Raw genomic sequence first — 16,975 nt, forward strand, 5'->3', positions numbered from 1 at the left:
GCGCCAAATAACACTGTATGAACTTAAAATTCCAGTATTTTTATTATATAATCTATCTCTCACTGGTAAAATTAACCTAGCCTAAAAATTCTAGATTGTTCATGTCTTTGACAGTGGGCAAACTTACAAAATCAGCAAGGGATCAAATACTTATTTCCTTCACTGTATATGTAAGCAGTAAGAGCTGTAAGGAGTATATCAGGGTATATGTAAGCTGTGTGGAGTACATCAGGGTATATGTAAGCTGGACGGAATACATCAGGGTATATGTAAGCTGGGCGGAGTACATCAGGGTATATGTAAGCAGTAAGAGCTGTAAGGAGTACATCAGGGTTATGTAAACTGGGCGGAGTGCATCAGGGTATATTTAATCTGTGCGGAGCACATCAGGGTAAATGTAAACTAGGCAGCTGGGCGGAGTGCATCAGGGTATATGTAATCTGTGTGGAGTACATCTGGCTATATGTAAACTGGGCGGAGTGCATCAGGGTATATGTAAACTGTGTGGAGTATATCAGGGTATATGTAAACTGTGTGGAGTATATCAGGCTATATGTAATCTGTGTGGGGTATATCAGGGTATATGTAAACTGGGCGGAGTGCATCAGGTCATAATAGGGTGAATCTAATAATGGGGTAAATGAATAATAAAATTAAGTATCCTTGCATAGGGATGTAGGCTTTGAACCAATACTTTATGCACAGGCCAGTTTTTTGGGGGCAGGAGTCGCACTTCAAAAGGGTGTCTGTGGTATTGTACAAAATATCGGCACTCCAGCATTGCCTAATCTTTGACTTCTTCACTAGCCCCATATGTAGCACAAGACCGCTATATTTACAGGGTCTACCAGTGGGGGCTAGCCAGTGGGGGCTAGCCAATGATCACGTGGGGTTTTAAGTGAAGAACTGCTGCACATATAAATTAGTCTGGACCATCGTTTTGCATTATTGCGTCATAACTTTTAATTTTTCCGTTGACGAGCTGTGTACGTGCTTGATTTTCATGGGATGAGCTGTAGTTTTTATTAGTATCATTTTAGCGTACATGCGATTTTTTTTTTTGATCAGTTATTACATTTTTTGGGATGTGAGGAGACCAAAAAACAGAAATTTATCTCACTGTTTTTTATAAATTTCTAACGGCGTTCTCTGTGCAGTATAAACAAGATGTTTACTTTATTCTGCGGTTCGATACGATTATGGCAATACCAAATTTATATTGTTTTTATGTATTGCTACTTTTACACAATAAAAACACTTTTTTCTAAATAAAATAATGTTTTAGTGTCACCATATCCTGAGAGCCATAACTTTTTTATTTTTTTGTCGACAGAGCAAAGTGACGGCTTGTTTTTTGTGTGACAAACTGTAGTTTTTATTGGTACCATTTTGGGGAACTTGCAAATTTATGATCTCTTTTTATTCAATTTTTTTTGGAAATAACGTGACCAAAAAAGGAAATTCTGGCATTGTTTTTTATTTAATTTTTTTTTACAGTTTTTACGGTTTTCACCGTGCGGGATAAATAATATGATATGTTTATAGTTCAGGCCAATACGAGCGTGTTGATACCTATTATGTATAGTTTTGTGTTTATTTTTTCATTTTTTTCTAATTATAAAAGACGATCAGGGAAATGGTGATTCTTGTTTTTATTACATAAAACGTTATTTTTTTCTAAAACTTTGTTTCTTACTTCTTTTTTTTTTTTTACACTTACTTGGGAACTTGAAGATCTCATCTTCTGTTCCCGGGTACAATACACTGCACTATGTATGTAGTGCAGTGTATTGCAACTATAATTTGACAACAGTCAGTCTATTAGGTCCTGCCTTAGGAACTAATAGGCTTCTGTACCTGGCCAACCAGGAAGCCCTTGCTAGGCTTCCTGGTTGCCATAGCAACCAACAGCACCCACCATTTTTCGCGGGGGCCAATGGGGGACAGAGGGAGCCCCCATCCCATTTTAGCTGTATACCCACAGAGAAAAAAGGACCAAACGGCGCTGCTCGTAGAAATGTCAAGTAGGATATAAATAGTTAAACATATTTATTGTAGAGAGAGGGCAAAGGGCTACGCGTTTCGACGCCGGACTGGCGTCTTCATCAGGCCAATATATACAGTGCGGTACAAGCACGTTTATATACATAACGGAAGTTATGTATATAAACGTGCCTGTACCGCACTGTATATATTGGCCTGATGAATACGCCAGTCCGGCGTCGAAACGCGTAGCCCTTTGCCCTCTCTCTACAATAAATATGTTTAACTATTTATATCCTACTTGACATTTCTACGAGCAGCGCCGTTTGGTCCTTTTTTCTCTGTGGGTATACAGCTATTCCTCTGACAGCAAGACAGACTTGTTTGCGTGTGTACTGATCTGGCAGCAGCTCCTTTGCTCTTGTGACATCTAAACGGTGTCCACAACTCTAGGTGAGCAACTTTCTTTTTATTTAATTGCCCCTCTGGTTTATCATTTACCTGCACTATGTGGCGCCGTGTCTATTTTATTTGTTTCTAGCCCATCCCATTTTGTCAATCACTTAAATGCTGCTGTCACTATTGTCAGTGGCATTTAAGGGGTTAAACTACGGCGATCGTCGATATCTGTGATCGCCATCGTTGCAGTGGGATGTCTGCTTCATCCTGAGGGCGTTACTGTACACCCATTTGTGATAATGCACCGCTAAAAAGGACTTACAGTAACGCCCATTTCCAGGGAGGGGTTAATTAAAGGTTATGTACTTTTTTTTTTTTTTTTTTTAAACCATTGGTTTTTTTAAAAATAAAACTGTATCTGTGTGATTGGTGCAACTTTCTAATTACTTTTTATTAAAAAATATTTTAACTTTTTCAGATACAGCTGCTTTGTATCCTGTATACAGAGCAGCTGTATTAAGCTCTGAAACTCGAATCTGTCAAGTCAGTGGACCTGACGTGTTCATTGTTAGCGGGTCCTGTGTATTTCTGACACGCAGGATCGAGCTGTTACTGATCACATCTAAGTTCATAACTTACATGTTCATACCTCCCAACTTTCAAGTATCACAAAGAGGGACAATCGATGCAGCGCGACAATTTTTTCTCTTTTTCTGCGGCGCCCCTAATTTCACCCAATCCCGCCCATACACACCCGGTTCAGACCACACGGTATCATGCTCCCATAGTTCCTCCCACACAGTATAATACCAAATAGATGCCCCCACACAGTATAATGAACCCATAGCTGCCACCATACAGTATAATGCTCCCATAGCTGCCGCCATACAGTATAATGCCCCTGTAGCTGCCACCATACAGTATACTGCCCCATAGATGCATCCATACAGTATAAAGTCAACAAAAATGCCCCCATACAGTATAATGCCCGAACAGATTCTCCCATGCAGTGTAATGCCCATACAGATGCCCCTATGCAGTATAATGCTCAAACAAATTCCTTCATACAGCATAATGCCCCATAGCTGCCCCATGCAGCATAATGCCCCCATAGCTGCCCCATACAGTATAATGCCCCGTATACAGTATAATGCCCACACAGATGACCCATACAATATAATGCCCCATAGCTGCCCCCATACATCATAATGCCCCCATAGCTGTCCCATACAGTATAATGCCCCCCATACAGTATCATGCCCACACAGATGCCCCATACAATATAATGCCCCATAGCTACCCCCATACATCATAATGTCCCCATAGCGGCCTACATACAGTATAATGCCCCCTAGCTGCCCTTATGCAGTATTATGCCCCCTTAGCTGTCCCTAGTATCACAAAGAGGGACAATCGATGCAGCGCGACAATTTTTTCTCTTTTTCTGCGGCGTCCCTAATTTCACCCAATCCCACCCATACACACCCGGTTCAGCCCACACGGTATCATGCTCCCATAGTTCCTCCCACACAGTTTAATACCAAATAGATGCCCCCACACAGTATAATGAACCCATAGCTGCCACCATACAGTATAATGCTCCCATAGCTGCCACCATACAGTATAATGCCCCCGTAGCTGCTACCATACAGTATACTGCCCCATAGATTCATCCATACAGTATAAAGTCAACACAGATGCCCCCATACATTATAATGCCCAAACAGATTCTCCCATGCAGTGTAATGCCCATACAGATGCCCCTATGCAGTATAATGCTCAAACAAATTCCCTCATACAGCATAATGCCCCATAGCTGCCCCATGCAGTATAATGCCCCCTATACAGTATAATGCCCACACAGATGACCCATACAATATAATGCCCCATAGCTGCCCTATACATCATAATGCCCCATAGCTGCCCCCATACATCATAATGCCCCCATAGCTGCCCCATACAGTATAATGCCCCCCATACAGTGTAATGCCCACACAGATGCCCCATACAATATAATGCCCCATAGCTGCCCTATACATCATAATGTCCCCATAGCTGCCTACATACAGTATAATGCCCCCTAGGTGCCCTTATGCAGTATTATGCCCCCTTAGCTGCCCCTAGTGCCAGTGCCCCTATATAGTGCCACAGTGTCCCTGTAGATAGTTCCATACCCCCTTGGAGATAGCGCCACCCCCTGTAGATATTGTCATTGGGACTCCCTCTAGTAGAGGAATCCCAAGCCAGAGCATAGGCCGGGGAATCCACCCCTAGAGGGAAGCCCTGATGTCGGACAGTGATGTCAGTGGCTATTCCTTGAGCGGAATCCCCGTTGCCGACTCTGGCCAGGGAGTCCGCTTCAGGAGGAGCTCCTGACGTCACTGTCCATATGGACAGTGATTTCAGGGGTTTCCTCTAGGAGCAGAATCCCCGGCCAGATCAACGGCAACGCTACTCCTTGAGCGGAATCCCTGTTGCCGACTCTGGTCGGGGATTCCGCTCCAGGAGAAGTACCTGACTTCACTATCCATATATGGACACAGTGATGTCTGGGACTTCTGCAGTGGAATCCCCGGCGCTGTGGCCAGGGATTCCAATACAGGAGAAGTCCTTGACTTCACTCTCCATATATGGACATTGAAGTCAGACATCACCTGGAACGGTCCCCTACAGTGGCGCTATCTACAGGACGGTAGGGTGGTGCCATCTATGGGGGGGTGCTATGTAAAAGGGGCCTGCGTGGCACTACCTACAGGGGGGCTGTGTGGCATTACCTACAGGGGGCTGTGTGGCATTACCTACAGGGGGCTGTGTGGCACTCCCTGCAGGGGGGGCCGTGACAGTATCTACAGAGGGCAGTGTGTGGCATTATCTACAGAGGGAAGTGTGTGTCAAAAAATGTACAAATCAAATGCATCCGTTTTTAAAACGGACAGGGAAAAAAACAGTTGCAAAACGAGTCAAAATCGGCCATTTAAAAACGGAAACACGTCCCGGAATGGAAACGGAACGGAAGCAAAATGGCTGAGAAAAATGCACCAAAACGGGCATTTTTATCGGTCAACACTCGGACCCTGTCGTGTGAATAGAGCTTAAGGGCCCCTAAAGCGGCACACACATTATATATGCTTATTATGTTATCATTCTCTTGTTTCTAAATAAAATATTTGTAATCTGAGATGCTGTATAGTAACTATTAAAACTATTCTGGAAAAATGGAAATCTGGCATAATATAAAATAGGTAGATTGAACAGCCCGATGTATACAGACCCTTGGATATGGATGACCAGAAATAAATAAATCTATTTGTGAAAATCTCTTTTGTAACAGCAAAGGGAAGAATCAGAGACTGCTGTACCAGCCAAAGATGACCATGGGTGACAGTAAAACACCTCACTATGTGCGACTAGCTTCAAACAGGGACATAAAATGTTTAATTTTATATTAATACAATGACTTGTATGTGTTTTTAGTTTCATGATTTTGACATAGTAGCAACTAAAAGAAAAAAACATATAACAAAGCAGCAAGCAAAGATCAAACTAGAAATACATTTCAACTTTTATTCTGCCAAACATTAACTATTGACTTGATGACCTGATGGAAAGATAAAACCTCATTTCATTAGACAGACTGCTGAGTTTTCCTCTTGCCAGTTTGCTGTGTGTTCAAGGTCGTATATGATCTCACTACTGCTTGGTGGTAAAACTGCCAGTCATTTTGTCATGTTTGGGAAAAAATACTTTGCGTAGAATATAATTAACATACATTTAGATAACTGAAATCTGTTTAAGCAGACTAGAAAATAAAAAGTACACTTCCTATTGTCAATCCGATTTTCATGACTTGTTTTCATTGTAAGTAAATTATGATTGGTGAAAAAAAACACAGCAATAGAACTCCTAGGGGTTTGTTCCTTGGCTACTGCTGGGTGAATAAGTAACTGTGTAAATGCATATAAAATGACTTGTTACCATGACATGTAAACACTGCTCTTTAGAGACATGCAGAAAAACCACCTAATACAGAAATCGTGTTTCTTCTACAATCCTCAGTGGATTCACACATCACAAGTGAACATGCTGAACATTGCTGATCATTTTTATGACGCATATTTCATGTTTTAGCATAAAATAGATATAATTTACACTTTAAAGTGGGGGTACTTGTAAAAACTGTGATGGCTACACTGATCACATGATGAAGAACTATGCCATCTGGTTGCTGGTTCTTCAAAATTTAAAAATGTTCTTGCAATGAAGAGATGTAAAATGAACTGTGAACCCCTCTGTATTTCATCCATATGCTTTAATTAGACATATGGGCAGGGGCTGTCTAGTTGGGACAACCCTTTTAACTATGAATAAAGTATTTGTGTTAAAGAATAGTTATGGTTGTTACAATATCTTCACCATGCAGTGCAGAGTTGATAATCTAGAGAGCTCCTAAACAAATCTGCTAATAATCTCATGTCTATGGTGACTAGCAAGACATCTCATTGGGGGAAATAGGTATTGTAGAGGATTATCTAACACTTACCTTAGAAACTACATGCCCATTTGGCCATCCTGAATGGGCATATTTATAGTGGAGCTGTTGGCCAAATAACTAATAACAGTAATCAGCTGACCAACTGGTGGTGTAAGGATCTTTTGTTTAAAGAGAAACTTTCAACTCCCCATACATGTGTAGCTGAGTGCAGCATGTAATGGGGAAGGCTGCATAAACCCTGGAGCACTTTACATTTTTTTCCTACCTCCCATCGTTATTTAGATATCGGTGGCGTTAAATTTGGCGCCCGATATTTAAATAACCCCCTGAACAGTCATCGGGGCATGTACTGATATGGGGGCGTGTTACTATGGCCGTGAGACTGTCCAATCAGATATGGACAGTGCCCCAGCAAGAGCGAGCAGAGAAAGTGCACGCTCTCTCTCTCTTTAGCTTTGAAGATCAGTCTTTTCACCCGAACTGGCAAGGGGGCGTGTCACTGCTACAGACAGTGTAAGAGATGGAGAGGAGTGCGCTCACATCTCTTCAGCTCTTGTGAGAGATCAATCTTGTATTGTCTGCCAAACTGGCAAGGGGGCGTGTCACTGCTACGGACAGTGTAAGAGCTGTGGAGAGGTGCGCGCTCTCATCTCTTCAGCTCTTGTGAGAGATCAGTCTTGTATTGTCTGCCGAACTGGCAAGTGGGCGTGTCACTGCTACGAACAGTGGAAGAGCTGGGGAGAGGAGCTCTCATCTCTTCAGCTCTTGTGAGAGATCAGTCTTGTATTGTCTGCCAAACTGGCAAGTGGGCGTGTCACTGCTACGAACAATGTAAGAGCTGTGGAGAGGAGCGCGCTCTCATCTCTTCAGCTCTTGTGAGAGATCAGTCTTGTATTGTCTGCCGAACTGGCAAGGGGGCGTGTCACTGCTACGAACAGTGGAAGAGCTGGGGAGAGGAGCTCTCATCTCTTCAGCTCTTGTGAGAGATCAGTCTTGTATTGTCTGCCAAACTGGCAAGTGGGCGTGTCACTGCTACGAACAATGTAAGAGCTGTGGAGAGGAGCACGCTCTCATCTCTTCAGCTCTTGTGAGAGATCAGTCTTGTATTGTCTGCCGAACTGGCAAGTGGGCGTGTCACTGCTACGGACAGTGTAAGAGCTGTGGAGAGGAGCGCGCTCTCATCTTTTCAGCTCTTGTGAGAGATCAGTCTTGTATTGTCTGCCGAACTGGCAAGGGGGCGTGTCACTGCTACGGACAGTGGAAGAGCTGGGGAGAGGAGCTCTCATCTCTTCAGCTCTTGTGAGAGATCAGTCTTGCATTGTCTGCCGAACTGGCAAGGGGGCGTGTCACTGCTACGGACAGTGGAAGAGCTGGGGAGAGGAGTTCTGATCTCTTCAGCTCTTGTGAGAGATCAGTCTTGTATTGTCTGCCGAACTGGCAAGTGGGCGTGTCACTGCTACGGACAGTGTAAGAGCTGTGGAGAGGAGCGCGCTCTCATCTCTTCAGCTCTTGTGAGAGATCAGTCTTGTATTGTCTGCCGAACTGGCAAGGTGGCGTGTCTCTGCTGTGGACAGTCTAAGCGCTCCCCAGCTCTTCCACTGTCCGTAGCAGTGACACGCCCCCTTGCCAGTTCGGCAGACAATACAAGACTGATCTCTCACAAAAGCTGAAGAGATGAAAGCGCACTCCTCTCCACAGCTCTTACACTGTCCGAACCGATTAACCCCTTAAATGCGGCAGTCAATAGCGACTGCCGCATTTAAGTTGTTACAACAATATCGGCACCCAACTACGCGTTTGCGGGGGTCCGATTGTTGCTATGGGAACCGGAAGCCTAACAAAGGCTTCCGGTCTGCCATCTATGAATGGTGATTAGGTCCTGCCAGAGGCAGGATCTAATATGCCCCCTGTCAGTGTGAAACTGACAGGTCTAATACCCTGCAATACATAATTATTGCAGGGTATTATAACAACGATCCAACAGTTGGATCTTCAAGTCCCTAGTGGGACTAAAAAAAAAAAAAAGTTTAAAAAAGATGTTCAAAAGTAGAAAAGTTACAATATAATAAAATTAAAAATTGCCCCTTTTCCCTTTATAAAGTTCTTTATTATTAGAAAAAATAACAAAAAATTAACTATGCATAATTGGTATTGCCACGTCCGTAACGGCCTGAACTATAAAAATCTAATGTAATTTATTCCACACGGTGACCGCCATAAATTTTTTTATAAAAAACTATATCAGAATCGCTATTTTTAGTCATTTCAGCTTCCAAAAATGTAATAAATAGGGATCAAAAAGTCGCATGTACTCAAAAATGGTACCAATAAAAACTACAGTTTGTTCCCGCAAAAAACAAGCCCTCACACAACTTTCTTGATGGAAAAATAAAAAAGTTGTGGCATATGTAACATATGATATCGCCGTAATCGCATAGACCCGTAGAATAAATTATGTAATTTATAGCGCACTCTGAACGCCGTAAAAAAAAAAGAATAAAAAACAATAGAAGTTTTCACGGCCTACTTACACTAAATTCAGCAAAAAAACAAAAAACTATGGGATCAAAATACTCACCATACCCCTAGACAATTTTTTTTTAGGGCTGTAGTTTCCCAAATGGGGTCACTTCAGGGGGATGTCCACTGATTTGGTCCCGCAGGGGCTTTGCAAATGAAACATGACACCCGAAAACCAATCCAGCAAACTTGAGCTCCAAAAGCCAAATGGCGCTCCTTGTCTTCTGAGCCCTGCCGTGTGTCCAAACAGCCGTTTATTACCACATATGGGGTATTACCGAAATCAGGAGAAATTGCTTTTCAAATCTTGTGGTCCTTCTTCTTCTTTATTCCTTATAAAAATGTATAATTTCTAAGTTTTATTGGAAAAAAATTGAAATTTCCATTTTTACGGACGAATTCCACTAAATTCAGCAAAAAACCTGTGGGGTTAAAATGCTCTATACCCCTTGATAAATTCCTTGAGGGGTGTAGTTTGCCAAATGGTGTCTTTTAGGGGGTGTTTCCACTATTTTGGCCCCATAAGACCTCTTCAAACCTGACATGGTGCCTAAAATATATTCTAATAAAAAGGAGGCCCCAAAATCCTCTAGGTGCTCCTTTGATTCTTAGGCTGGTGCTTCAGTCCATTAGCGCACTAGGGCCACATGTGGGATATTTCTAAAAACTGCAGAATCTGGGCAATAAATATTGAGTTGCGTTTCTCTGGTAAAACCTTTTGTGTTACAGAAAAAAAAATGGATTAAAATGGATTTTCTGCCAACAAAAAATATATTTGTAAATTTCCCATCTACACTGCTTTAATTCCTGTGAAACGCCTTCTGAATGCTGTTTTGAATGCTTTGAGGGGTGCAGTTTTCAAAATGGGGTGATTTATGGGGACTTTCTAATATATAAGGCCCTCAAAGCCACTTCAGAACTGAACTGGTCCCTGAAAAAATAGCCTTTTGAAATTTTCTTGAAAATATGAGAAATTGCTGCTAAAGTTCTAATCGTTGTAACGTCCTAGAAAAATAAAAGAATGTTCAAAAAACAATGCCAACATAAAGTAGACATATGGGAAATGTTAACTAGTAACTGTTTTGTGTGGTATTACTATCTGTTTTTCAAGCAGATACATTTAAATTGAGAAAAATGCAGATTTGAAAAATCGGCTGCGACCACAAGGCCAAAACAGGCTCAGTCCTGAAAGGGTTAAATCTCTAATGGCTAAATAAACCTTTGAAAGGCAAAAAAAAAAAATGTAAGAACAGGGTGTATCAGTGTGTTTTATGTAACTTTGTAAATACTTTTTATTAAAAAATCGTTAATTCTTAATTTTTTAGATACAGCTTCTCTGTATTCTCTATACAGAGCAGCGGTTTCTAGCGCTAAGACATAAATCCGTCAGGATCCACCTGTAAACTATCACATCTAAATGATAAACATAGATGTGATAGTTTACAGGTGGATCCTGCGTGTCAGAGACACGCAGGACCCGATGACACTCAACCCATCAGGTCTGCGGGACTTACAGATTCAGTGAATACAGAGCATCTGTATCTAAAAAAGTCAAATACATTTTTAATAGAGCATCGCCTAGACAATCTCTGCTCACCGATCTCTCACCCACTCGGACAAGGGCATGTTGAGACGTTTCGGGGGTACCAACGTTTACATTTCAGCAAGGGGGAGGATTGCTGAAGGGTTGTGGCGTAACCTTGTCCGAGGACGTGAGAGAACGCTGAGCAAACATTGCCTTGGTGATACACAGCTTTATATTATTTTGTAAGCATGGACTTGTAAGATGTAAGCAATTGAGATGTTGAATACATCTATAAAATGAAAATATATCTTGAAAGTGTACTATGCTGCGTGTGTTTCCGTATGCTTTGACTATATAAACCCCTTTAATTTGTTTATATCTATCAAAAATAAAAAATAACAGTTTCATTTGTTAATACATTTATTTCCTGCTTTGACCAAACTGAAATATGTGAACAATCATGTAGGAACATTGGTGAAAGGTTTATTGTTATTTAATGCCTCAATTGCACATAATTATTTTAGATTAGAAGTGGAGATGACCTTTCTACTTTCCACAAGTAGCAAAACAACAAGTGGTTCAGGCTCCAGTTTTACAGGTTTTTTGGGTAGTTATTCCACACATTATAAGTGTAGCTTACTTCAACGAAGATAAATGCATAAAGTCCAGCATATGTGACGTATATTGAACATTTCCTGCGGCCCTGGTTCTATATTTTACAAACAAGTATGTGAAAAGTTAATGACACATATGCTTCACTATTATCTCTATGTCTCATTTGTGTATTTAATAGGAAAAGACTAGTGTGGTGTATGTGTGCTTGGTGTAACAAACACTGAGTAAGGCCCCATGCACACGACCGTAAAAACTCCCGTAATTACGGGCCGTAATTCCGGGCTCATAGACTTCTATTGGCCACGGGTACCTCCCCGTATGCTTACGGGAAGGTGCCCGTGCCGTTGAAAAAGATAGAACATGTCCTATTTCAGGCCGTAATTTCGGCACTGGCAGCCCATAGAAGTCTATGGGGCTCCCGTAATTACGGGTGACTACGTGTGTGCACCCGTAATTACGGGAGCGTTGCTAGGCGACGTCAGTAAATAGTCACTGTCCAGGATACTGAAAGAGTTAAACGATCGGCAGTAACTGTTTCAGCACCCTGGACAGTGGCTAACCAAAAACAATATAGATAAAGCTGTAAAAAAAAAAAAAAAAAAGACGTTCATACTTACCCAGAACTCCTTGCTTCTTCCTCCAGTCCGGCCTCCTGGGATGACGTTTCAGCCCATGTGACCGCTGCAGCCAATCACAGGCCAATCACTGGCTGCAGCGATCACATGGATTGCCGCGTCATCCAGGGAGGTCGGGCTGGATGTTGAAAGAGGGACGCGTCACCAAGACAACGGCCGGGTAAGTATGAATTTCTTTTACTTTTATTACGGAAAGGGCTGCCCCTTCTCTCTATCCTGCACTAATAGAGAGAAGGGGCTGCCGATTAGTGCAGTGCAATTTTGCAGCCAAAAACGTGCCCGTAAATACTGGTGCAATACGGGTCGAATACGTGTGACCAAAGACCCGTATTTACGCCAGTATTTACGGGTGGACAAAAATACGGTCGTGTGCATGAGGCCTTAAACCTGCTTCCTTCTTCCATTAGTTAATTTTGTATTAATCTCTATTAATAACTATTTGTTCAGTATATTGTGGAAAGATTCATTTAGGCTTATCCTTTACAGAAAACATTACCTCCTAATGATAATCCTATTCTATTATGTTTTTTTTTATATGCATCATTTTAGGCTTTTGCCTCACACTGATAATTGAGGAAAAAACAGTGAGTGAGAAAGTTAAAAGTCCAGTACTGAATACAATGCAGCGCTTGTACTGTCTGAATGCAGAGAGGAAAGGAGCTGTAGCAATATGTTGATAAAGATCATCACCACAGATCATCCAGAGAGGAAAAATGGCGCCTGTATTCTGTTGATGGCCCCAAGGTGAGACCAACCTCCTTTCTATTAGGATATATTCACACGACAGTGAAATAAAAACAGACGTTAAAATCAGGTAAACTGTCAGTTTTTCATGGCAGTTTTGCATCAGTGTGTCTCTAAATTTTCATCCATTTCCTGGCCATCTGACCGTTTTTAACGGCCATTTGTGATCAGTTTACCATTCGTTTTTCATGGTTGTTAAAAAAAAAATTAATTTCATTCGTCAGGTTATTTTTGTTCTAACCCCCTGAAAAAACCCACAGTGCCCATGTAGATAGTCCCCACACAGATAGTGCCAGTGCCCACTGTATATAGTTTTCTGTGAGGGAAAAAGTAGGAAACAACATCAATGGGTGTCATTTTAGGGTCAAGTACTTCACCTACGGTTATGGTGGTATTGGCCATTGATCTAATCTGTATGAAGGCAGCCCAATACTCATCTGATGGCAGACGTGCGAAAGAAGGCTCAGGCATGTTGGATTTTAACATGCCAAATTCTTTTTTTATCCCACGAGAGGTGTATGACGGCTGTTTATTACACTCTTTTCATTGATATAAACCCATATGTTTATGAGGGACTCAGGTGAGATAAGTATGACCGGATTTAAATTGCAAATAAATCCTCCTTGATTTAATTTACTATTTCTCCTGGACAGGGTTATCCTCTGCGAGCACCCCCCTGAAGTTGGGATCCATATGTGTTCCATATGGTCTGATTGCTGGTTGTGCTGCTGATATCTACTTTCTCTGATGATTTAAATTGCAACTCCAGGTTAAAGAGGCTCTGTCACCACATTGTGTTCTATCTCCTACATATGGAGATCCGCGCTATAATGTAGGTGACAGCAGTGCTTTTTATTTAAAAAGAAACGATCTATTTTCACCACGTTATTAGCGATTTTAGATTTATGCTAATGAGTTTCTCAATGGACAACTGGGAGTGTTTTACTATTGACCAAGTGGGCGTTGTACAGAGGAGTGTATGACGCTGACCAATCAGTGACCACTCAGCGTCATACACTCCTCTCCATTCATTTAGTCAGCGCATAGGGATCCTTTTAGATCAGTATGTGCTGTCTGAGGCCTCGTTTGCACGAGCGTATGCGTTTTGCGCAAAAGGCACTTAACAGCTCCGTGTGTCATCAGCGTATGATGTGCGGCTGCGTGATTTTCGCGCAGCCACCATCATTATAACACTCCGTTCGGATGTTTGTAAACAGAAAAGCACGTGGTGCTTTTCTGTTTTCATTCATCCTTTCACTGCTGTTGTGCAAATCACGCTTGTCCCACGGAAGTGCTTCCTTGTGGCATGCGTGTTTTTCACGCACCCATTGACTTCAATGGGTGCGTGATGCGCGAACAGCGCACAAATATAGAACAGGTCGTGAGTTTTTCACAGCGGACTCACGCACCTATCATGCACGGCCCCATAGACTATTATAGGTTAGTGCGATGCGCGTGAAGATCACGCGCGTCGCACGGACGTATAACATGCTCGTGTAAACCAGCCCTTATACTAACACATTAACGATACTGAAGTGTTTAGACAGTGAATAGACATTCCATGGGATGTCTATTCACAATCTCTGCACTTCGATAATGTTTCTGTGGTACTTACAGCAGTCAAGTGTAATCCCGCGAGATTATGCGGTAAATGACAGGTTACAACGAGATTACGCTTGCTCTGCTGTAACTACCATAGAAACATTAACAAAGTGCAGAGACAGTGAATAGACATCCCGTGGAATGTCTATTCACTGTCTAAACACTTCAGTATTGTTAATGTGTTAGTATAAAACAGCACATACTGATCTAAAAGGATCCCTATGCGCTGAGTAAATGAATGGAGAGGAGTGCATGAGGCTGATTGGTCACTGATTGGGCAGCGTCATACACTCCTCTGTACAACACCCACTTGGTCAATAGTAAAACACGCCCAGTTGTCCATTGAGAAACTCATTAGCATAAAGCTAAAATCGCTAATAACATGGTAAAAATAGATTGTTTTTTTTTTAAATAAAAAGCATTACTGTCACCTACATTATAGCGCCCATCTCATTATATAGGACACAGGGCACTTATAATGTGGTGACAGAGCCTCTTTAAGTTGCCCTCTAATTTCTGTGTTTCCTCTTTCCATTTTAGCCTTGACACAAAGTACTGTGGTTGCATTTTCTTTATAAAATCCAAGGACAATTCTAAATTGGAATGACATATTGAAGAATCCAATCATTCTCAGAGATTAAATGTAAGAACAGGCAAACACTGATTGTTCTGTAAACTAGACTATGGACATGTTCTCAGGTCAGCCTTGGACAGTGTTCAAGATAAGTAAAGTCCTAAATTGTTTTACCCTTTCCTGGACTGGGTACAGATTTAAAATAAACAGAGAGAGAATAACTTTTTGCTGTTTACTTATATTGTGGTCACTTGGAATCCTAAATATAAATATAACTGAAATTGTTTTCTATCCTTGTTGGTAAGGAACATTAGGTACACAAACACATGATAGTGACAGCTAATTGCTCTTTGACCTTGCTGATTCTACAAGAAAAACTGTCCTAACGGTTAACACAGCAAGAGGAACAAACTTTATCTTTCATTACTGGTCTAAAATTTGACTAAGCCAGATGGCAGAGAACTGTGTGCAGAAATACTGTATGGGTAGCACTGTGCAGGCTCAGTTACAGCTACTCAGTCACACTGTTTGGAGAAGTCTTTGATGTATGAAAAAATCCTATCATGATAATGAAATGCTAAAGCAGCTGGCTAATGGCTGGGAAAGTGCAAACCCTGCTTTGAACTGAATGCAGAACACTCAGCAGTGTCAGCTCTCAGCCAATGTAGGTCTCCAGAGAAGGAAAGAAGTAACACAGTAGCTTGTCCTTTAGCAGACGCCACAGTGAAAGCTGACATATTTAGAACTGCATTACACCGTAATTATGGAGGAAAACAGGGACAAAGTATTGGGACACCTATAGCGCCGGCGGCCGCAGCTTACCTGTCCTCAGCGCTGGTGACTCCCTGCTCAGGTACGCCAGCGCACTATTCTCTCTCCTACTTTCCCGGCCTATGCCCATAGTCCTGGTGCAGGTGCTAGCTTTTTAAGAACGGGGGCGAGCATGCGCACCAGGACCAGGGCCGCCATCAGGGCAGTACAGCTGGTACTGCAGTCAGGGGCCCGGCCACAGTGCTAGAAAAAAGGGGCCCGCCCGCTTCTTTGTAACCGTTAGGGTATGTTTACATGCTAAACAAAAAACGGCTGTAAAATACGCAGCAGTTTTCAAAGGAAAACAGCCTCTGATTTATAGCCGTTTTTTATGCCTCAAGCGCTTTTTGAAGCGATTTTTACGGCCATTTTTGGAGCTGTTTTTCTATAGAGACAATGAAAAAGGGCTCCAAAAACGGCTCAAGAAGTGACATACACTTCTTTTTTACGGGGCGTTAGTTACTTTGAGAAAGGAATGGACCCATCCTCCGAAGTAACTTTAACGCTGGAACCAGAGAGGACAGTAGGGGAAGCTGCTGCATGAGAAGCATTAAAGCAGCTCCGTGTGGAGAGAGCCGCCCACCAGACACATCCGACGGGACCCTGCAAGACTGGTGAGTGCCCCATCCTCCTTTACATCCCCCCTGACCCCATTTGTAGAAAATAAAGTATTTTTTTTGTTTACCCTGCATTTTTTTGCTACGATTTTCGTAATCATGGCAAAAACTGTGCAAAACCGCCTTATTTGTGCCACGATTACAAAAATTACATTAAAAAAAATAATGGCACAAAACATGAAAAAAAAACAGTGCTTTTATGCTTCATTCTCACAGTGCAGTCAAATCACATTTTTGCTGCGATTTTGCAAAAACCGTGGCAAAAAAATGGGATTTGACTGCACTGTGTGAATGGACCCTAAAGGCCCTTTGACATCGGCCGGTGCAGCGAGCGCCATTCAACAAGACATCACACGGAGCTATGGATGGGGACGAGTGGTTGTTACTCCGATCGCTCGTCCCCATACATTATTATGACGTCGGCAGAGCGTCTCCCTGTTTATACACCAAGATCTGCTG

General features: G+C 42.1%; 1 long non-coding RNA gene across 2 annotated transcripts in view; it reads left to right on the forward strand.

The window, feature by feature from the left end:
- Positions 1–16,975, forward strand: part of LOC142751126 (uncharacterized) — a 129,304-nt gene that overhangs the window by 21,847 nt on the left and 90,482 nt on the right. Inside the window, exons 3-4 of one of the 2 annotated variants that reach the window (XR_012882717.1) lie at positions 12,719–12,913; positions 15,056–15,175. This is a non-coding gene — a long non-coding RNA (uncharacterized LOC142751126). Of the gene's footprint in view, positions 1–12,718; positions 12,914–15,055; positions 15,176–16,975 lie in introns of those variants that run through there. The other variant, XR_012882716.1, reaches the window with a different exon arrangement.

The sequence above is a fragment of the Rhinoderma darwinii genome, chromosome 3 (assembly GCF_050947455.1).
Source record: "Rhinoderma darwinii isolate aRhiDar2 chromosome 3, aRhiDar2.hap1, whole genome shotgun sequence".
In the NCBI taxonomy this organism is placed as follows: domain Eukaryota; kingdom Metazoa; phylum Chordata; class Amphibia; order Anura; family Rhinodermatidae; genus Rhinoderma; species Rhinoderma darwinii.